The 24,320-nt window shown below is 42.5% G+C and overlaps 1 protein-coding gene across 1 annotated transcript in view; it reads left to right on the top strand.

Annotated features, from left to right (window-relative positions):
* Nucleotides 1-22,955: 22,955 nt before the first annotated feature.
* LOC311321381 (GTPase IMAP family member 8-like) overlaps nt 22,956-24,320 on the top strand; it is a 7,968-nt gene continuing 6,603 nt past the window's right edge. The window contains exons 1-2 of the mRNA XM_084453352.1: nt 22,956-23,161; nt 23,280-23,434. The gene's annotated coding sequence lies outside the window, so the exon portion shown is untranslated. The remainder of the gene's footprint in view (nt 23,162-23,279; nt 23,435-24,320) is intronic.

Here is a 24,320-nt window from a genome sequence, read left to right as displayed (position 1 = left end):
AATAATGTCCCAGATCTAACACTGCACATGTACAGTACTGTACCAGACCCACAGCTTAGGCTGCCAAAGTTTCTGTTTTCTTCTTCCCTCTCTCCCTCTTTCTATCTTCTTCTCTTTCACTCCCTGTTTGTCTACCTCACCATGGTAGGTGGTCTGTTCCCAAGTAAATTAATTGTGTATTGCAACTGCAATTCCTGTTACTGGCACTAGTACACCCAGTAGATGTTTTCATGGTGGTTCTCTCAACCCACAGCTACAGTGCTGGAAAGAGCCCACCTGTAGCACTGCCTTTTGAATATCTGAAATAAAATGTTTTCTTTGCAATACGTCAGTGGTTTTATTTCATGTAAAATTGTCTAGTCATTTGATAGTACCATTCCAAGAGTTTCATGGAAATTGACTGCAGGTTACTGCTCTACAACATCAGGAGGATTCAACCCGTCCTCACTGATGACAGGTGCTCATCCAGGCTCCTGTCATCTCCCGCCTGGACTGCTGCAACTCCCTCCCTGCTGGGGCCCTGGCGTCAGCCATCAGACCTCTGGAGCTTGTCCAGAAAGCTGCAGCTTGCCTTGTGTTCAACTGTTCAACAAGTTCTCCCACACAACTGCCCTTCTCTATTCCATACACTGGCTCCCTGTAGCAGCAAGTGACAATGTGAATAGGTTTGTGGAGCTTCAGAGCTCATACTTATACACTGTTACTGGGAATTATTGAAAAGTCATTTTTATGTGTGATCAGAATTATTGATGCATAAAAACAAATACCAATTATTGATGCATAAAAACAAATACCAATGTATGCGTACGTTTCTAATCACACTTGTGTAGAACTGAGTTTTTGCCCTCGCGCATGCTCATTGTAGCCTATGTAATGTATCGCTCGATACACTGGGCTTCATTCACATTCCGGTGTCAAGGTGAGTTGATGTTAGCTAACGTTACACTCGACATTTTCAACTACGACGTCATAGGCGTATTTTCCATTAAAATTAATTAGAAACGTCAAGTATGTAGCTATATGATATAATTATTGACATAAGTAACAACTTGCTAGCTAGTATAGCTGTTTTAAACAAGGGACGTTGGCTGTTAACTAGCTAACGCTAGTGCTACTTGACGTCAGTTGGTTGAGTGAGTAGATGTTAGCTAACGTTAGCTAGCGAGTTAAGCTCGACATTTTCAACTAACGGAAGTCATATTGGCGTATTTTTCATTAGAATGAATTAGAAACGTCCAATATTCATATTATCTGACATCTAACAAATTGGCTTGCTAACTAGTATAGCTAACGCTAGTGCTCCTAAAGTCGGTTGGTTTTCAAAACGAGACAGACGCAGATTTATAAGGAAGATGGCAATTATGCAGAGTTTGATAATCACCAGTAAACATGTACCCAGTGATGTTAACGCATAAACTCGCCATATAGGCCATGATGGGCTATTTGCAGTCTATCACATAAACATGAAGCATACCGTCACCGATTGCTATTGAGATAACGTTAGTGACAGCTGTTTGTAGGCGCTCGCAGGGATATAAACAAAGGATAGTTCCGCTAGTTAGTTCTAACTAATACGTTCTCAGCTTGTTTATGGAATAGCCTACTGCAAATAGCCGCTATCCTAAATGGCGAATTTACCATGTAATTCCAAATGTTTGATGTAGGTATAAAGGATGGTCTTAATGCTCACTGACGTGACGTGCTTATTGGGAATGCAATTGGTCCTATTTAATATTTAATGTGTTTCTCAATGCTTTTGTTTTATATTTTCATAGATTTGACTTCCTGAAAGGTGTTTCGAAGCAAAGAGGTGAGATTAACCATTTGCTTTATGTTGCCATAATCCTAAATCTATTTGATGTTGACTGTAAAGGGATTATTATATTTCACTCTGATATAGTTTGTCCTCAAAACAAATGCAAGTGAGAAGCCTGAGACATGGGAGTGAGTTCTGGCAGGACACTCATGCATGGAGCTGTGACAGCGTATATTGGGGCACTATTTAATATTTGTGTTGTTTACATTTTCTGCTATAGTAATTAGACTTTATAGCCTTTTATAAATTAAGCGGTACTCACTGTCCAGTGCATCACAGGTTTTTAACTTGTTCATTCAGCCCAACTCTGTGCTTAAGCTGCCTATAGAAGCAATTACTTTTTTCATGACAGTAATACACTTAATGCCCAAAGGCACACCTCTTAATCATTGATAAGATAATGGTCTGGGGTTGTTTTTCTGAGGTTGCCCTAGGTCCCTTAGTTCCAGTGAAGGGAAATGTTAATGCTTCAGCTTACCAATACATTTTGGACAATTCAACTTCCAACATTGTGGGAACAGTTTGGGGAAGGCTCTTTTCTGTTCCAGCATGGCTGTGCCCCAGTGCACAAAGCAAGGTCCATAAAGGATTGATTGATTGATTGACTTTTATTTATTTTTAAGACAGGGACAAGGTACAGTAGACATTTACCCTATAGAATAGGGAGAGATGCACTGTACAAGGTTATAGCTAAAACAGCTAATTTCCACGGGCAGTCACTGGGCAAATACATATACAGTCTTAAAATAGTGGGGCAAATAGTATACAGTAGGAGAGTAACATACATAGAAGGAATACAAAAAAGTTATATAGCAGAGATTTCCCTCATCCCTATACCCACATCCCAACCTCCCCAGACCCTTAAAAAACAAACCCTAAGTACAGCCCCCATACATATGTGCACACACACATACACATACACACACACACTTGACTACAGGAGGCATGGTTGTGTGAGGTTGGTGTGGAAGAACTTGACTGGCCCACACAGAGCCCTGACCTCAACCCCATGAACTAGAACGGATATTGCGAGCTAGGCCATCTCGTTCAACATCAGTTTCTGACCTCACAAATGCTCTTTTGGATGAATGGGCAAAAATTCCCACAGACACACTCTGAAATCTTATAAAAAGCATGGAAAAGAGTGGAAGCTGTAGCTGCAAAGTCTGTGTGTGTGGGGGGGGAATCCATATTAATGCCTATGTATTTAGAATGGGATGTCATAAAAGCTCTTCTAGGTGCAATGTGTAGGTGTCCCAATACTTTTGTCCATATAGTGTATAGTGCAGGCCTAAAGTGTTATTTCACTTTGGTAGAACATGTAAAAAATCATCAGTCTTAACTTGAAGCCTCTTTATTCAGTTTCATCTTGGGGAACTAATCTAAATGTCATACTTCTGAATTAGGACATTTTAACACCCCTTTTTGTTTTTTGTTCTTGTCTTACAGGTGTCTGCCGCGGTCACTGCACTGTTGCTACTGCAACCACAAAAACAGCTTTTGTCAAAGCTTTTTCTTAACAAGCAAACCCAATTTTACGAATCCATTTTGAGAACCCAATTTTATGAACCCAATTTTATGAACCCAATTTTACGAATCCAATTTTGAGAACCCACTTTTGAGAACTCTCTTACCAGCCCTTGTTTTAAAAGCATTTCTAATTACAAGCATTTCCCTTTACAAGCCTCTCTGTCTTGCCCCTGTTCTATACCTTGTTTTGAAAGCATTTCTAATTACAAGCATTTTCCTTTACAAGCCTCTGTCTGTCCCCTGTTCTATACTGAAGCAAAGAGAGAATAAATATAGGCTAATTGATTTTTCATCTGAATAGCCATAGATTTATAAAAGTCCATTTAGTCTCTTTCCTCTATCCTGTGAATGATAAACAGGTGGTACTAGAATACAAATCGTTGTGTAAGTTTCTTTTGTCAGACCTAGTTAAAATTGTATAGCAGGCTATTTAATTTCAATATCATACTTGATATTAAATTGAGGGAACTGAATTGCTTTCATTAGAGTTGACATTGTTAAGTGATCTGTGACATTGTTAACAAAACTTTGGATCAAACACTCTTGATACAGTATTTCAGTATTTGCTCTTGATTTGTACAGTGATTACATAAAACATTTCATTTCGCTGCTGTTCTGTTAAGGAGTCTAGCTGATCAAATTCAAAAGTCTTTGAATACAGTTCATCTATTTGAGTAGCTCCAACAGTCTAGGTCTTTGAATTGAAAAGTAAATAAATCTTTGGATTGGTTTGAAAAAATACTTAAGACTAGTGTGCAGCTGACTGAATATCAAGGTATATTGAGGCAATATTTCATATTTAGTTGTTGAGATTTGTGGATTTGGAGTACAATAATGCCAAAGAAAGGTAAGAAGTCCCACGTTCTAAGACAGCGCTGGCAAGGGTCGACTGAGATTCACCGTGCAACAACTGAACAGGAAGAATGTGCTGGTCCTCAGAGCCCTGGAGAGGTCAAGGTGTCTGCAGCGTCTCGTGCTCAGAGTGTAACACAGGGAGGTCAACGTGATGCATCGTGTGTACCACAGGTTTCTTATGCAGACATTGTAAAGAGAGGACTACACAGTGATGATCCGTGTGTACCAGGGCCATCTCATGATTACCAGGTAAACTACAGTCAAAGTGATGTGCCATGTCAACCACAGGTATTGTACGCAGACACTGTAACATATCCATGTGTAGCAGGACCTTCCCATGCAGACTCTGTAAACCTGGGAGATCAGCCTTCTGTGAAACATGTCTGTGCATCCCGCAGCCAGGATTCTCCTAGATACGGCCCATTCAGAAATACCCAGTGTACATGTAATGCACTAACCTTCCTTGCATTCCTTCATGAGAATGAAAACATCACCACAGCAGACCTCGATCTCGTTTTGGATAAGGGTGACGTTATGTATCAACAGGCCAGGAAAAGGTTTCCTCAACACATCTTTTTGACTACTGACGAGCTACCCCATGAAGCCCCTGCACGCAGGTTTACACACCATGTGAACATGGAACACCTTTCCAGATATGGCACATTAGGAGATCCGCTACCCGGAGCTGTAGATGGCTTTCTGGACCTAGAGGCAGGATTGAGCTGCTTGTTATCAGATGTGCAGTATGCGTTGCTGTTGATGACAGGGTTATGTATTGCTGTATTCAGAACCAGGACAGGCAGATATGGCTTCTTTGACCCACACTCTAGAACAGCTGATGGTTTGCCCTTACTCCCGGGTTCACGCACTAGTGGTAGGCCTACTGCTGTCATGCTGACATTCACACATCTCAGTGATATGATTGACAGACTCATAAAGTATCACAAGATTTTGGGCACACAGTCCTCCTGTAACTATGAGTTGAAGCCTGTGGAGTTTTACAATGTGAACAGAGTCAACCTGAACGATGCCATCCCAGACACAGAGAGTCGGCCTACAACTCGCACTGCTGCTGTATTAACTGCTCTTCAAAATGAGTCAGGCGCTCCAAAGGTAAACACTGTTGTCACTGATGTATGTGAAGTACTATCCACTGATATGGAAACTGAACCAGAGCCATCAAGCTTGAATTCTGTCACATCACATGATGCTCCTCAAAGTGAGTCAAACTCAACTGCAGCAAGGATAAACACTGATGTCTCTGATAACATATTACAGGGAATGTCCACTAACATCACATCATCTGTGAGACACAAATCAAATATATCTGTTCCACGGATAAATACTCTAACCAGTGATAATGTCTTACATGACATCTCCCATAGACTGTCAAAACTCAATAAACAGCAAAGGAAAAAATTCAGGAGAAGACTATTGCTCTCTGAAAAGGCATCACAAAGAAAGGAGAATCAAAAAGGGAAAGAAAGGGCAAAGTATGCTTCAAATGAAGAACTCAGACAAGGAAAGCGAAAGTATGTTATCAACTGCTATCATACCAATTCCGAATTACGACAGAAGCAAATAAATAACATAGCAACCCGTTACAAAGAAAATTTTGACTTCAGGCAGAAACGAAAACATTTCCTTAACAATAAATATAGAGACAATTTTGAATTCAAGCAGAGACAAAAATTGTACATCACTAACAAATATAGAGATAACATTGATTTCAAGCAGAGGCAGCGATCTTATATCACACAGCGTTATGTACATGACCAAGCATTCAGGGTGAGACACAGACAACTAATGAGACAGAGAATGCGAGACAGGTATAAGAACAATCTTGCATTTAGGAGTAACATGAAATGTGCAGCAAAAATAAAACATAAATACAGATGGATACATAGACAAACACGTGAGAGTGACAACCCTGTGATCAAAGAGGCCATATCTCTTTTCAGATCAAAAATAAAGGCCGGCCCCACTTATGTGTGCACTGTCTGTCATAAGGCATCATTTCCAAACCAGGTACGACCCTGCACAAGGTCATATTACATCAAAAATCCAGCTGTGGTTGCAGCATGCCTGACAGGAAAGTATGTCCATGTGTGTCATGTTGACTGCAGGAATGAACAACAGTGCAAGGTGCCTGATGAGAGAAGGAGAGAGTGGATTTGTTACACCTGCCATAATCATCTAAAGAATGGAACCATGCCAACCCTCGCTGTGGCAAACAAGTTAGAGCTCGCCGACATCCCTCCCGAACTGTCTGATCTCAACATACTGGAGAGACATCTCATAGCCAAATGCATTACATTTGCAAAAATTATTCCTCTTCCCAAAGGCCGACAGAGAGCAATCCGCGGTAACGTTGTTTGTGTCCCATCGGAAGTACAGGAGACAGTCAATGCTCTGCCCAGACTGAGAAGTGAGTCTCAAGTCATGAGAGTAAAACTGAAGAGACGGTTGTGTTACAGAGGTCATCAGCTGTTCCAGACTGTTACCTGGTCTAAACTAGTGCAGGCGCTGCATAAACTCAAACACATTCACCCACAGTATGAGGATGTAACTATCAGAGATTAGGCTGAGTTATGTGATCCAACACTTCCCGATGATGATGATGATGAGGATGATGATGACGATGATTATGATGAAGCTGCTTTGATGGAAATTGACAGGTGTGAGAGCAATGCACTGCGTGAGGCAGAAAAGGATCCTGAAAATGAGCAACAAAACAATGACGTGCTGCCTAGTGATGACGGTCAACCTCAGGAGCAGAGAGATGATCCAGAACAGGAGGGTGACATGCCTAATGGAGGTCTTGCTCTAGAATCATGCCTTCAGCCACGTGATGTTTCAGAGGAGATATTATGTTTTAGTGAAGGAATCTACTCTGTTGCCCCTGCAGAAAGGAATACTCCAGTCAGCTTTTTCAGAACGCCTAAGCTAGAAGCCATGTCTTTCCCTGTTCAGTTTCCCACTGGTCAAAACACACTGGATGAAAAGAGACCCATTAGATTAACACCTAGTAGTTATTTCAAAACAAGGCTTTTCGGTGTCGACAATCGGTTTGCCAGAGATACAAACTATTTGTTCTTTGCACAGTTTGTGACTGAAATACATTTGGCCACTTCCAGCATGACAATACAGTTACGTAAAGGAAAACCTTTCACCAGAGATGGACGCAAAATAACTTCTGGAATGTTACAAGACCGACGTGAGGTTGAGAGACTGGTGAGAAATAAAGATGCAGTCAGATTCATGCAGCCTCTGAGAGGAACACCAGCCTACTGGGAAAAAACAACCAAAGATCTTTTTGCCATGATCAGACAGTTGGGAAGTCCTACATTCTTTTGTACATTTTCAGCAGCAGAAATGCGTTGGCCTGAGGTGATTGAGGCAATAAAAACTCAGCAGGGTGAGGAGGTTAATTTTGAGGAGCTTGACTGGTCCACAAAGTGTGACATACTGAGAAGCAATCCTGTGACAACAATGCGCATGTTTGATAAACGTGTTGAGGCCTTATACAGAGATTTAATCTTGTCTCCTGCGCAGCCCCTTGGCAAAGTTGTTGACTTCTTTTACCGCGTGGAATTTCAACACAGAGGAAGCCCACACATACACTGTCTCATATGGGTAGAAGGTGCACCTGTGTTTGAGCAAGATGATGATCAGACTGTATGTAATTTTGTGTCCAAATACATCACAGCCCAGCTACCCGATCCACATACACAACCTGAACTGTATAAGAAAGTAACAGAAGTGCAAATACACAGCAAAAACCACACAAGGACATGTTTCAAAAGTCTAGGCTCTGGATGCCGTTTTGGATTTCCCAAACCACCCTCCAAAGAGACAATGATAACAAGACCTGGAGATGATCCGCTTGAACTGGAAACAGCAAGGGACAAGCTTAGACCACTGAACCTGCTTTTGAATCAACCTGCCGCCGCCTCCCTGAGTTTAGAGCAGCTACTGGCTCAATGTAACTTAACACTCTGTGATTATGAGGGATACCTGCAGATGATGAACAAATCCAGCGTACTGGTACTGAAACGTGACCCAAAAGACTGCTGGGTAAATGGATACAACCCCTATCTACTCGATGCTTGGGACGCTAACATTGACGTGCAGTTTGTACTCAATTATTTCAGTTTAATACATTATATTTGCACATATATATGCAAAAGTGAGAACGCTGTAAGTGAGTATCTTAAAACACTGATTCTGAACTCAGGAACCCGGGAGTATGCAAATGAATGTGATGAAATGAGGGAGATTATGCAGGCTTATTCCAAAAAGAGAGAGGTCAGTGCTCAGGAGTGTGTGACTCGTGCATGTGGAATTAACATGAAGAAGTGCTCGCGCGGTGTCATATTTATACCAACAGATGACAACCCACTGAGAATGAGTCGCCCCATGGCATACCTAGAGAGCACAACATCAGAAAGTGACAATGTGTGGGTGACGTCTTTGACAGACAAATACAAAGCCAGACCTGAAACACCAGAGTTTGAGGAGATGTGCTTGGCTGATTTTGCCTCTACTTGCAGAATTGTCTATGGCCGACAGACAAAAGGTAAAAATGTTTTGCCCCTGCTGAATGACATGGGATTTGTTCAAAGGAGAAACACAGACAAGCCCGCTATCATCAGATATTATCGCACATCACAGGAGAAATATCCCGAGAAGTATTATGGCACATTACTGAAACTGTACATTCCTCACCGATCAGACCAGGAACTGAAAAGACCGTCTTTACCCACGTATGAGTCATTCTACAATGGTGGCTGGGTTCAACTACCAGGTTCTAACTATGGAGAGTATGTCCCACACGTTGTCAAACGAAACAGAGACAAATATGAGAAAAACAGTGAAGAAATTGAGAATGCAATGGAGGAGTTTGAACAGAACAGAGGCGCGATTGATGAATGGTGTAATCTGGCGCCAGAATCCGAAGCAGTGAGGTTGGAGTGTATTGAAGAACTGGAGGCAAGAGAGCCAGATCATGAACATGTACAAGATAATGTCCCAGAGTACAGTAATCAGGCTGCTGCAGCAACAGAAGTCAGAGCCATCAGAGAGCCCCCTGCAATAGACCCCACACTGTTACGCCACATGTATCAGAATCTCAATCAGAAACAAGCATGTGCATTCTATGCAGTTAGAGACTGGTGCATAAAGCGCGTCTGTTGCCTAAATCCAGAGCCGTTTTTTTATTACATAAATGGTGGTGCTGGAACAGGAAAGTCACATCTCATCAAGTGCATCTATTCAGAGGCATCTAAGATACTGTGCAAGCTGCCGAGACGTGCTGAGGAGGCTGACATATCAAACCCCACTGTCCTATTGACTGCTTTCACCGGAACTGCAGCCTTTAATATATCAGGTACAACACTGCACTCTCTCCTCAAGCTGCCGCGAAGCCTAAAACCTCCATTTCAAGGACTTGGCAACAAATTGGATGAAGTTAGATGTGAACTTTTAAATGCTGAAATCCTTGTCATTGATGAAGTGTCCATGGTGTCAAAGCCCCTTTTTGCCTATGTGGATGTCAGACTCAAGCAGATCAAAGGCAGCCAGAGTCCCTTTGGAGGTATGTCAGTCATAGCTGTTGGAGACTTTTATCAGCTACCACCTGTGAGACAGTCCAAGACCCTCTGTGTATATGACCCACGTGAGCTTGACCTCTGGCAGGAACACTTTCAGATGATAACTCTCACTGAGATTATGCGTCAGAAGGATGATGTCGCCTTTGCAGAAATGCTGAACCGCATCCGCGTGAAAGACAAGTCACATGCGTTGTCTGAAGCAGACAGAGCTTTACTGTCACAGACCATCACCGAACCAGCACTTTGTCCAACTGACGTCCTGCACATTTTTGCAACTAATAAACAAGTTGATTCACACAACTCTGCAACATTGGCTGTGCTCCATTCTCATATCACCATCATTGATGCAGATGACTATAAAAAGGACCCACACACCGGCAGAATGGCACGACAAGTCAAACCATTTAAAGGAGGCAAAGATGATTTACCAGATACACTCAACGTTGCTGAGGGTGCTCGTGTCATGCTCACCAGAAACATAGACGTGTCTCAGGGATTGGTGAATGGATCGTTCGCTACACTAGTCAGGGTAGTAACCTCTGAACGAAATTGTTTTTCACACGTCACTATGCTTGGGCTCAAAATGGATGATGAAACGGCTGGAAGGAATTACTGTAACAGAGTACCAGGAGGACCCAACAATCTAGTGTACATTGAGAGAGCAGAGGATAATCTGAAACAGAAAGGAGTGGTACGCAGACAGTTCCCTATAAAGCTTGCCTTTGCTTGTACAATACATAAGGTTCAAGGTATGACAAGGACATCAGCTGTAGTCTCGCTTAAACACATTTTTGAACCCGGCATGGCCTATGTAGCTGTCAGCAGAGTGACCTCTCTCAGTGGACTGCACATCCTGGATATGGATGAGAGAAAAATATATGCCAACCGAGAAATCACTGCAGCCCTAGAGACCATGAGACAAGTCAGCTTGGACCACATGATGCCTCTTCTTCACATCAAACAAACATTAAACAGACACGACACTCTGACCATCGTTCACCATAACACAGAAGGATTGCCATCTCATGTCAGTGACATCAAGAGCCACTATGAACTGTGTCTTGCAGATCTTTTGTGTCTCACAGAAACCCACCTACAAGGCTCCTTCGTTGCACAGAGTCTCCATTTAGAGGGCTACAACATGTTCAAACGCAATAGACACCTGTCCTACACCAATTTTCCACAAATAAACAACATAGGTGGTGGTGGAGTTGCTGTTTATGTTAAAAAGCACATTAGAGTGTGTGAAAAGCGGTACATAGATAACGTAACTGACCTTGAGTTTTTGGCTTTGAAGGTTGAGGCCCCAGTGAGCGCATTGATTGCAGCCGTATACAGACCTCCAGACTACAGTGTGAGATCATTCCTGTCTAACCTGGGAAGCCTTTTGGACTCATTGGAGATCATGGATTGTCACCCCATCCTTGTCTGTGGCGATTTCAACGAGAATCTCTTCTCCAACGCACGTAAACCAATACTTGAGCTGTTTCAGTCCAGGGGATATGCACAACTCATCACTGCTGCAACTACAGAGAAGAACACACTGCTAGACCTCATTTTCATTTCCCAACCACAGCGTTGTCTCCATTCTGGTGTAATGAAAACCTATTATAGCTACCACGACCCTGTATACTGTGTAATGTCCTCCAACAGCTCATGAAGAAGCTGAGTTTTACATATGAAGATGCAAATTATTTGTGACTAACTTTACTTGTGCAAATGACTTGTGACTAACCTTAAAGTAATATTTTCAATATGAGCTTCTTTATCTGGTCTACACAGTATGTGATCCTGAAGTTTTACAACAAAAATAAGGTTAACTTATATAAAGCAATACATATTTGACAACATTTTTCAAGCAAACCTTTGTGGAACCTAAATTATTAGATTAAAGTATTAATGTATTCAGATTAAAGCATCATTTAGCAGTAATACTTTAACAGAGCACATTTTAATAGATCACAATTTATCAGAAATGTAATACTATATTCTCAATGCAACCAAAGTAGGTGGATCCTCCGTTGCAGCAGGTCTCACCACCTGGCCTGCTGCCCCAGCCTCACAGAGAGTGAGAGAGTTAGAGGCTGGGAGGGTGGGAGGGACGGACGGAGGATCCCACCTCACAGCAGAGAGGGTGACTTTGAAAGAGGGGCTCAGACCCCAAGGGTCCCGGCACCCTCCTCAACACAGAGAGGGGCTGCCAAGCCTGACCCAAACTGCCATTCGAGGAGGAACTGTCCCCAGCCCAGGACGAGCCCCAGTCTGTACCTGCAGCCCCCAGATGATCGAGAAGTCATTTCAAGGTATGGTATCAAAATACAAAATGGTGTTTTATATCATTGCCACCAAATTTGTGTATGTTCTTGGTTGTTGTCCTTGGGACGCACTCTAGAATAATGTGTCTTGTTGCAGGTGGAGTTCCGTGATGGGAGCGGACCAGAGGCTGACACACAATTGGAATACCAAGAGAAAGTGTTGGTGTCCAAGAGGCACCCTACCTCAGTTCAGCATGCATCCCCAAGCCTTCCCCAGAGCCCCCTGCAGAGAAGGCCCCGCCAGGATGCCCGCCAGGGGTACAAAGAGAGCCATGCTGGCACAGTCCTACTCCTCTTTCATGGACATGGGGCCACAGCCAGGAGGGGGCGGGCCCAGGAGCCAGACAAGACTATAAAAGGATTCACAACACCACTGCCCTCCTGCCTACCAGCAAGTTTAAGCTCTTCTACTGCTCTCCTGCTGCAGAGAGGTTATCACAGGACCCAGTGCTGGCCCTCCTCAATCTTTGGACTCTTGGGACTTGATTGCTGACAGATGAACATTGACAAAACACAACACCAGGAATGGAAGCAAAATGGACAGGTTACCACACCCCTGCTGCACCTCCTCATATGAACTTGACAAAACACTTAACGCCACTGGAAGCAATATACACTTGCAACACTTTGTATTAGAGTAGTTTGGTTATTGGAGTAATCCTTGGAGAGTATAATCAGTCCCTGATTGGTCTGGTCACAATGTAATTTCTGGAGGTGATTTTTTCTTTTTCATTTCAAATCTTTATTTATTCTTGTAAAGCATTGAGGTTTCCCTCATTTACAATAATTAGACACAAATATCAGCTGAACCAATGCAAGGATTACTTAATAATTTCTCAGTTATATTATAGTCAATATTCTTTTTTATTTATTAACCAAACATTCATTGTCATTTTAAATTATTTGTCTTTGTTTTTTTCATGAATATGAAAGCATTTATAACAGTTAAGATTTTATTTTAAACCACCACAATAATCTTATACTATGTTTGATTGTTATTTATTTTATCTTTTTTTCTATTTTCCTTTATTATTATTATGATTATTATGATTATTATGATAATGATGATGACGATGATGATGATGATGATTATTATTATTATTATTTTCATATTATTTTTTTTTATTATTATTATTATTATTTATTTATTTATTTTTGCAATGCATACAAACAACAATCTTTATTTATGTATTTATGTATATATGCATTTATAAGCATTTATATTTTGCTAAGACTTATACGCCCACCGTGCATGCAGGTGCGGGTGCCCATGCACACAGCACCTTAATGGTCACTTTTGCCACTTTAATTTACTACATTGATATTGCACTGCACACCTGTTTTTGTTACTTCTTTTATATATTTTATTCTATTTAGCCCTTTGCCTTTTTATGCCCTTTTACCATTTTTTACTACGCAAAGTTGAGTCGACTCTGAGCCTAAAATTTTCATTACCGATAATGATGCTGTATTTTTATTGTGTACATGACATTACACTTTGAAACACACACTTCCTTCTTTCCTTCCTTCCTCCCTTCCTACATACCCTCCTTCATAGAAAGTACTTTTCGATAGTACTTTGATCCGAGACACTGTCAATTAACTCAATGACACAATTTTCATGGGGTTGCTCACAGTAGAGCGTATGTCTTTTTGTCTGTGTGTCATAAGAAAGGAAATGTAATAGATGGCATGGGGATATCTACTGTATCAGCACCATCAACAAAGAAAGAACACTATTATAATTATCTATTTACCATCCAAGAAGACACTGTCTTCTGTGCAGATACAATAGGTGCGGTCACTGGTATGGCTGCCAGCGCCACTGTGACCTTACATAAGAGCAACACAGTATCATCAAGTGGGGGTCGGGACCCCCTGGGGGGTCGCGAGACGGGGATGAGGGGTCCTGAGATGATAAGGTGGGGGGGTTGCGAGATCATAAAAACAATTCAAAATATCCTATTAACCATAATCGTTACAAAAGGTAAAAATAATGTTTACATAAATAATAATACAGCTACTGCTATTGTAAAATATGACAATAGATTGTGTTCTTTTGTTGTGTTGCTGTTATGCCTATTAGTGCGTGTGCGCGCAAACATTTGCATGCTTCCACCTCTGGGTATAGAGGGGGTCGCAAGTCTCTGGCACCGTTATTTTGGGGGTTGCGGGCTGAAAAGTTTGGGGACCCCTGCTTTAGAGCATTCAATTGCATGACGCTGTGTGGACTATGCAGAAGCAAAAACATGGGTTTGGTACAGTTAGCTAGTGAAGTTACAGTATTGCGAACTAGCAGACTTGCTGAATAGCTAAAGACCCACTAGCGTCAGCTATCCAGTCGGACATTTAGATAATGACATCAAACATGTTTCAGAACACATATAACCTTCTGTACTTCAGGATCTGAAAAAACATAACTAATCTCCAATGAATCATAGCTTAATATTATTGTGGGGGACGCTTGTTATAAGCTTACTTAGCCTACTTCTTCTGAGCTTTTGTTCTCACAAAGCGGCGCCTTACCTCAAAGCCAATCGGGACAGCGCCACAAGCCCATAGACACGCACTTGGTGGCTAAAATAGACTTGACTTGGTTATTTAGTAGTTTGCTTTGCAATATCATTGAACAATGAAAAAATTACGCGAACTGTTTGAATCTTTCAATTCTCTTAATTTCAATTAATGTGATTATCATGACTGACGCATTCTCCTTCTCCTGTTCTCCCTCTGTTGTAGCATCCATGTGGTGTCACTCTGAGACTTTCAGCCACCTGGAGCTCCATGGGCTGAATGAAGAGTCTCTCCTTTCATCTTCCCAGATGGGGTTTCTCTGGAGGCGGTAGTCTTTGCTGAGCTCCGCCTCCACAGCATTTTCCATGACCTGGCCAATTGCCTAAGGTGAGTCACCACGACATCAAGCCTTTTTATCTAATCATGTACTGAATATGTAACCATTCTGATTATTACGCTTGTATTGCAAATCACACACGACCACAGTCAATATATGACACTAAATGAATGACCAAGCATCTCTTGTCCGTCTCACAGACATAATAGATGAGAACCTGAAGATCGCCTTGCAGAAGGATCTCTGTATGGCCTCTGGACCAGCAATACAGGTGCACACACACACACGCACGCACGCACACACACACACACACACACACAGTTTAACATGGTAAGATTTTTTAATATATACATTTAAACAACAAAAACAACAGCTCTTCTACACAAACGTCCATGAACATTAATGAAACTAAAACTTAAATGATATAAAAACTTAAATCAATTGAAGAAAATAAAAAATAGCTCTATAGCTCTTGGAGAGCCAGTACCTCCTCTCCCTCTATATCTGCCCTCAGTCCATATGGGGACTTGGGCAGCTCCAGCCCCCCCACCACCTCCTCCCACAGAGCCCTCTTCACTTGGAGCATGGTTCCATCCATAAGGAGGAGGGTTAGAGCTGTCTCGTCCTCCTCCTCTGCCATGACCCCCACCACCTCAATGGTCTTGGCATGGACCTGTTGTGTTTGCACCTACAGAAGAGAAATGAAACATAGGATTCAGTGTACAGATTAAAATCATATTATTTCATTTCAAGTACTTTTTCTCCATATTTATTTTTGTGTACCATTTTCAAGGACAAAGGAGCATATGTGACGGACTTCATTCTGCTCTGCACAAAAGACACCAACCACCCCAGCTACCACCTATTAGCACCATCTCGCCGGAGAGACGGAAGATGGCTGAGAATCAGGACCACAAAGGAGTGGTACCACAACAGCTTCTTTCCCGATGTGGTCCGCAAGCTCAACAGCCAATAGTTGCAGTAGACTGACACTGAAGACACCCCCCATGACCCATTATCTCCACCCCTTGGCCTGGACAGTTAACCCCCCCCACACCCGCCCCGCGACTGTTCTGTTCAGATGGGCCAGTCTCTCAATCCCACTCCCCTGCCCTCGCTGACCCCCCCCTCCCAGCCCCCGTTGGCCTACCACCTCGCCCCCCCCCCCCCCCCCCCCAATTGGTAGACAATAACAATTGACTCACAACAATAGACAACAACAACAACTGACTGCACAACTGTATACTTGAAATGTTATTTCATTGCACTGCCTATATCATGGACACAGCTGTCCATGATCGGATGAGATAAGTAGATGTGGATACTGATAGATAATGCTAGACTGATGGAATGCTAGACTACGGGTAGTAATCTGACAGTTTGGGAACCTTTAAATGACTAGCTCCGCACTTAGGACTGGAATGAGGAACTGATTAGTACTGATAAGATATTTGTAAGGACAAGCGATGACAATAATTCAAATGTGCCTGTATCCGTGCTTGTTACACATGGCAAATAAACTTTCTATTCTATTTTTTGTTTTGTCACTTGACCCATGTTAAGGGATTGTCCAGGGCGCGTACCTGTGACGTTGTTCTCGCAACTCAGATGTGCTACCAACTTTGCCAAGAGAGTTCCCTATCGGCCTGAGTTTCACCACAACTAACATGATCCCCGAGGACTACCTCAATCCATGAGGGTTTAAGAGGGGTCACGATTCAATCGGCTACACATAAGCAGTGGTTAGTTATAGGTGTACAGTTAACTTCTGACTAAGATGTGCCTTGTGGACTGACCGGACGGGTAATGTGAAATTTGTGCACATATCCCAATACATTTGTGTAATCCCCATTTCACCACATTTACCATATCATAATTTACCTCTATGGTGGTCCAGTTGGTGCTGGACGCAGTGTACCCATATGTGCCTTGCCTGCCTTTTATATGGGACACCCTCACCACACTGCTGAGGGGGGCCTTGAGGAGGATGGCCTCCCTCCAAAGGGAGACCACCACCCTTTCTCCGTCCTGAAAATAGTATAAAAGAAAAGTGCTGAGACAGGAATTACGATTTTAACTTCATCATGATTAACAACATCATCAATGAGTAGGAAATTGGTCAAGAGTACAAAAAATTATCATGGTATTAATAAATTTCAAAATGTTTAAAAGAAAATGGCAAGATTATTTGTTATTAAAAGAGACAGATACAATTGAAGTAAGATTTCTTACTAAAAACATTTTTACCTTCTCCAGTGTCAACTTCTGGAGTGGGTACTCCTCATTTTGGCCAGTCAGCCTAATAACTGAAGAGATCTACAACAAATAACAGGAAGATACATAATTAAGATTATGTAACCCATTTGTTTCGGCATGCCCAGGGCGGGATTAGAACCGGGGTCTCCCGCTTGGGATGCGGACACACTGACAGTTGCGAGATACAGAGCCATGAAGTCATGGAACCTACTACCAACATAAATTATAACCATGACACATACATATACGTATGTTCAAAAACAGGAAACACTTGGGTACTGCATACTTAAGACACTAGATGGCGATGCTCTGTAAATGGAAATGTGTAGTTTTACATGGTTTGAAGATTGTTTTATTTATGCTATATATTTGATATTAGTGTTTTTATGACAATGTAAAACTGTATGATACTGTTTTAAAGTTTGAAATTTATAATGTATGTTTGATCTGTTTGATATATGTAATGTAATGTATGTTTTAAATGATAATGTAATGTTGTAATGTAATGTTTTAAATGTGGACCCAACTAAAAGTAGCTCTACTTTAGGGTAGAGCTAATGGGGATCCTCCTAAATAAACAAATAAACAGTTGCGCCAATAGGGACGACCCTCGTGGAGGAACTGTCAGTGCACCTTCACCAGCTACTCCACGTTTCACTCGGTACAATTACATCATAGTGCTTAATACACAGGCCTGTACTCAAACATGGGCAAAAGTTATAAAAATGTATCTTGTAAGCATATACAATACCATCTCCTCTATCCCTACAGCCCCTTTCCATATTTCCAACACATGTAATGGAAATACTTCCCATTTCATAAAGAACAGCACTTTGGATCATTTTGTTCTACTGAATTTTTGCAGTTAAAATGTTGAATAGATGCAATGTTCATTAATCTGTGGTGTAGGGTACATGCACCTCAACTCTAAAATCCAAAAGTGGAGTTAAAGACACCTCTAACAAGCTAAATGGGACATGTCTTTGGAATCAGTATTTGAAAAGCCAGCCCATATTTTGAAGTATAAGACCCGCCTGTAACTCGGAATGTGAACTAACCTCGACAACACGTCCCTCTAAGGAGATCAGCCTCCCCGTCACCCGGTCCTTTAAGGGAAGGAGAGGGGAGGCCGGGTTGAGCAGTGCCAGTGCCTGCTGCCCCAGCTCTTCAGGCACTGCCACCGGGGCTGTGTGAAAGGCCAAGGTGGATCTGGTGAACCCAATTGTGCGCTCTTGGTCCTGATGCTGGGGGGTCCGGACACTATAATTTTTTATAATGTAACTTTTTCCAGCCTAATGAGATGAAAGGAAGAATATTGATGAGCCAGAGGCATGAAGCCAACTACAACAGACTACAAAAGCAAATCTATTCACATGACCAATTTCTACAGATGTCAGCAGCTATGATCAAGAGCAAATGTGTATCATATTTCAATTCACATATTTATATAGGTCAATAGATATCTAGAAGTTAACAGAATGTATATAATGAGCTACAGGTAAATGGTAAATGTATTTTTTGTTTATTTGAACAATTTTAAGTCAAATAAAGGTTAGATGTACAGTAGGCCTATATCTAATATTGTGAGAGGTCAAGCTGATTGCCAACAATTATTTTTTATACATATAAAAAGAGTAAAAAGAGTAAAAACCTGTAGCTTTGAGGCTTGTTCCTCAAACAATGTGACTTTTGTCACCGAGTGACCGTCTGACAAGGCACATATTTTGTTAACCTTCAAACCGTCCGGGGTGCAGCTTCCGTCTGTCCACTTCCACTTGAGGACCTTGGATTGTTGCACCTCCCCAATAACTTTGACCGCCAACATAGGTGGGCGGTCAAAGGGGTGGGAGGTGGTTCCTTTCAAAATACTTGAGAGTGACATGCTGAAAAATAAAAGTGAAAAGGATTAGTGTTCTCTCTGCCATTACAATACAGAGGCAGGAACAATGTGCTCATTCTGTTGCAACACATTTATTTTCAGGGCTCAACTGTTCGTAATTGGAAAATACAATGTAGCCTAGGCTATGTCAGAAGCGCTCTCTTGTCGTCTACTTCACGCGTCACGGCACCTACTGACGGCATTTAGCATAGTGACTGCACCTTTAACACCATGGACAGCGCCTCAGCCAACATGGACATGTTTTGTCGGACAAATCGGTGTTGAATTCAGATGTGTGGTGCATTGTTTATGTTTTTTATTGGGTTATGTAATCAGCCTGCCAGTGATTTCTCTTACTGATATCCTAGTAAATGTAATGTTTGAATATGCCGGGTGCGAAAGCTTGACAGGTGTAGCAACAGCCTAACCAAGGCCTACGAATTGCCATTTTGTTTCATTTCTTTATTCAATTGCTGATTCGAAAATTCAGATCACAGGTCTGGAGACAGGTTCTTAATAATATTAATAATAATAATAAAATAAAAATAAAAACACTACAGACAATTTAGTAGAAAATGTTTAAAACCGGGGGATATGACGTGACGTCATCTCAGGTGTCAAATCCTGACCCCGACACAACTGGAAAGCAGCGTGCTTGTTTCCCCAGCGTGGGTAAGTTAACGAATTGTAACTTTTGTTCTGTTAATCTAATGTGACACTTTACAAAACATTACACATTATTTTATTCTCGTAATTCACCGTATCTTGCTTTGTTTCACATGCCGACGAAATGTGCGTCTTCAAACATTAGCTAGCTAACTTTAGCTAGAGAGCGCTTACTGGTTAACAGCGGCAATTGCTGCTAACCTTATTTTTTTGCAAACTTTGTACGAATCGTTAACATAACGTTGTAACGTTCGTTGGCATGAATAGGCTATGCATGCATGTTTGCAACTATTACGACCAGGGTTCGAAATTAACCCCTGCCAATTAAGCGCAAAATGCGGGCAACTTTCCATTTTTCATTTGGTGTCTGATGTTTTCGAAGCCCCCCGGTAGCTAACCGTATCGTGTCAGACAGCCAAACAAGCTTGACATTTATTTGAGATTGCTGACCAGCATAACCAGTTTTAAGTTAGACTAGCATTATTTGGCTGGTGAGCTAAAAAGTGATATCGACCCCTGAACACGACTAACGTTGGTGGGTTTCTGTCACGTTATAGCTGGTGAGCTAAACAATTATCGACCCCTGAAAACGACTAATGACGTTGGTGGGTTTCTGTCATGTTATGGTGTCTGAACTTGGCCACGACAGCCAAAAATAATTGTCTTTAATATTTCAGCTTCGAGCCTCTAGTCAACGAGCCGTAGGCCTACGGCTTGGATCCTCACCTGCAAAATATGAAAATCGCTCCAGCCCTTATGTCTCGTTTTAATGTATAGCTATTATTCATCTAAAATACCGCTAGCTAGATTCAAGATCCGTCTGCATAGGCTATACACATACTAGGAATTGACAAAGGTAATGGCATTGGCTGGTCAGTCAAATTAACTATAGCGTTACAACTTACTTGTGAATTCGAGGTTCCGAGGTGAATATTCAGATCTGTCACTGACGTCTTAATTTGATGTCGTCTGTAGAAGTTGATTGGGATTCAAAACATTAGCTTTACTATTGATGACATTTCAACTATACTATGGTATAGATAATATGATAAATGATAGCTAGCTAACCAAGAATGATGACTAGCTATAGCATTACAACTTACCTGTGAATTTGAGGTTCTGAGGTGAATCTTCTGAGTGAGGTCTCAGTCACTGACCTCTTCATTTTATATTGTCTGTAGAAGGTTATTGGTCGAATCACTATTGTTGTTTTTGTGAGATGATTGGATGATTGTGTGTTACTAGGGTCTCTACCCACTAGATTGCTATATTGTTGAAAGATGATTGGACTTCACGTTTCAGTGTGTTGCGATGGTCTCTACTCGCATAGCAACTCAACTCTCAATGACCCTTCTGATTTGGAATTTGATTCTCTTATAGAAGGTGATTGGGTGAATCACTGTTACTAGGGTCTCTTATTCTGATTATCACCTGGTTACTATTGAAGAGAGGGGCTTTAATTACCAACACCTAGAGGAGACCATTCCACAACTAGGCTACAACTGTGTATTTGGTAGCCTGGATTATGTGCACAAGTTGGTTGTGAGGGGCCCTCAGATGGCCTGCCTGCCTCGGATAAGGGCCAAGCAGTTAGAGAAACTGCTCAGTTTTAGCCATTATTGGGATCTGCTCAATGTGGAGGAGGTGCTGTTTTCTGTACCCATGAAGTAGGCTGTGTTCTGTCAACCTGTCATTGTCATCTTCTTGTGTGTACAGTATGCAGTGTGATTTCCAACTAGGCACTTATGTAACTGTCTGACTCCTATGTCTGACTGCATTGTTAGTACTCATGTCCTTTATGCTTCTATTTGTGTGAACATAAATAAATTATTAAAATGTGCGTGTGTAGTTCTAGAGAGAACAGCAGAGTTGTGTGAGGAGACTATCAAGTGATAGTCAGATAGGAGGTGTGTGTGTGTTTATGTTTTAGTGTGTGTGTGAGAGCGGGGGGGAGTGTACGTGTCACAGTGTTGAATTGGTGAAGTCACTCCTCAAGCATTGATACCGTCTATATTGAATCCATATAGTATCACTAGCTTTTTGATGGCATATCTGGTCTAAAACGGTGTTAATGGTGGTGGTCATGTGCGGTTGTCCGCATGTAAGCTCCCAGTCTGGGACCGATTGCAAAGAAGCTCTGCTGATGAGTGATGTAGTGACACTCGTTACACCTCAACACTGCCAGGCAGGTAGGAGCACTGTGTGTGTGTGTGAGAGAGAGAGAGAGAGGAAGAGAAAAGGAAAGGAGGAGAGGGGCGATTGTGTCTTCAGTTAGTGTAAATCATTTTAGATTACTAAATCTGTCACTGTTTCTCCTTACAGAGACCCTTATTGTCACTTTTTTTTGTCTCAGTTTGAAATATTGTTGGTGGAATTTGTGAACCAGGAGCCATTGTTAATTTTGAAATGACTTTTCTCTCCCGTTTTTTAGAACGTGTGTCGTCCATGTGTGTCGTCTGTAAAACTGAAGTAGGTGAGACTGAACCCACCAGTCTTCCCAGGCCTTGCCTGCAGAGGAAAAAAAGGTTTTGTGGTGAAAGAGGAGGAGGAAGAGAAAAAAGGTTTTGAAAGAAGAGGTGGCAGAGGCCATCTGAGTTTGAATGACCTGTACTGGTGTATTCATGTGTGTATTCTTGTTTGCTAGTGTTTTTATGTGATGTAGAGGGTGTGCATGTTCTAACTGTGTGTGCATGTTCTAACTGTGTGTGTGTGTGTGTGTGTGTGTGTGTGTGTGTGTGTGTGTGGGGCTGTTGGACTGTTTGGATGACGAAGTGTAGACAGTGATGCAGCGAACTCAGGGAGAAGGAGATGAAGCTGACATCATCCGCCTTGAGGCGCTCAGCTCCGCCCACCAGCTGGACCAGCTCAGAGAGTCTGAGCCGCATGCAGGTAACACCACACACACTCAACTTCACAGGTAACATGATGCCACACACGCATACTGTACACACACATCTTCTGAGCTATGGTGTTGACTAACAGCTGTGTGCTGTGTTCCCCCAGGGAGAGAGAGAAGCTGAAGACGGAGAACGACCGTCTGAAGCTGGAGTCAGGGCTGCAGCCGAGCCCAGACCTCCATCTCCTCCTCCCTCCTCACCACACCCCCCCCCCTGGCCCTGGACTTACAGCCCCAACCTCACCAAGTCCACCAGCCTGGGTAAGACAAGGTGTGTGTGTGTGTGTGTTTGTGTGTGTGTGTGTGTGTGTGTGTGTGTGTGTGGTGTGTGGTGTGTGTGTGTGTGTTGGACTGTTTGGATGACGAAGTGTAGACAGTGTTGCAGCGAACTCAGGGAGAAGGAGATGAAGCTGACATCATCCGCCTTGAGGCGCTCAGCTCCGCCCACCAGCTGGACCAGCTCAGAGAGTCTGAGCCGCATGCAGGTAACACCACACACACTCTCAACTACACAGGTAACATGATGCCACACACGCATACTGTACACACACGCATCTTCTGAGCTATGGTGTTGACTAACAGCTGTGTGCTGTGTTCCCCCAGGGAGAGAGAGAAGCTGAAGACGGAGAACGACCGTCTGAAGCTGGAGTCAGGGCTGCAGCCGAGCCCAGACCTCCATCTCCTCCTCCCCTCCTCACCACACACCCCCCCCTGGCCCTGGACTTACAGCCCCAACCTCACCAAGTCCACCAGCCCGGGTAAGACAAGACGTGTGTGTGTGTGTGTGTGTGTGTGTGTGTGTGTGTGTGTGTGTGCGCGCACAATTAATCGAAATCCCGATTATGACCTCCGCGATTAACTTATTGCAAAAGGCCGCAATTAATGTGATTAATAATTTTGCTTTGAATTGAGTGTGCTAGGACTACACGGACGAATCACAGGCGCTTATGCTGTCTAACCAATCACGTGCTCCCGCTGAGTGCGCTGTGCGCAGAAATTTCAGTACCTGCAGCCGTGAGTAGTGAAAAAATTAGCGAAAACAAGGTCAGTGAGTTAGTAGCAAGAAAGGGATCAACGTCCGTGATTTGGGAGCATTTTGGTTATTATATATTCGTATTATATATTAAATATTAATCACAATTATTAATCGCAATTAGCATTTTAAGCAAATCGCAATTATCTTTTGTCATAATCGTGCAGCCCTAGTGTGTGTGTGTGTGCGCGCGCATGCACAAGGACAGCTAATGAGGAGAGGTGAGACAGACCTTGAGGTCTAACATCTGTCACTCAGCCTCCTTCTGTAACTCGAGAATGTCCTGCAGCTCAGAGTTTAGAGGAGAGAGGACTACTGCCTGAACTAACCGCCTGCTCTGTGAAGCCTCTACCTGTCAGGAGTGCTGCTTCGTTGTTGATGTAGGTGGGATTGTGGATGGAGTAGTGGGCTGTGTTCGATGTGTTGGGGGTGATTACCATTTCCTTGGTTTTTGCCTTGTTAGTAGCAGGTGGTTGTTCAGGTACCACTGTGTGAAGTGGGAGATGGAATCCTGATAGCCTTCAGCCGAGTAATTGAGACAGTGCAGTAGTCAGTATAGTGCGAAAATTGCAGGGGGCTTGGGAGGGAGTCAGAGGGGAGCCTTGTTGATA

This window comes from Borostomias antarcticus, assembly GCF_949987555.1.
Source record: "Borostomias antarcticus genome assembly, chromosome: 19".
Lineage (NCBI taxonomy): Eukaryota > Metazoa > Chordata > Actinopteri > Stomiiformes > Stomiidae > Borostomias > Borostomias antarcticus.
The sequence above is the reverse complement of the archived record's forward strand: the minus strand, read 5'-3'. Positions and strand labels throughout refer to the sequence as shown.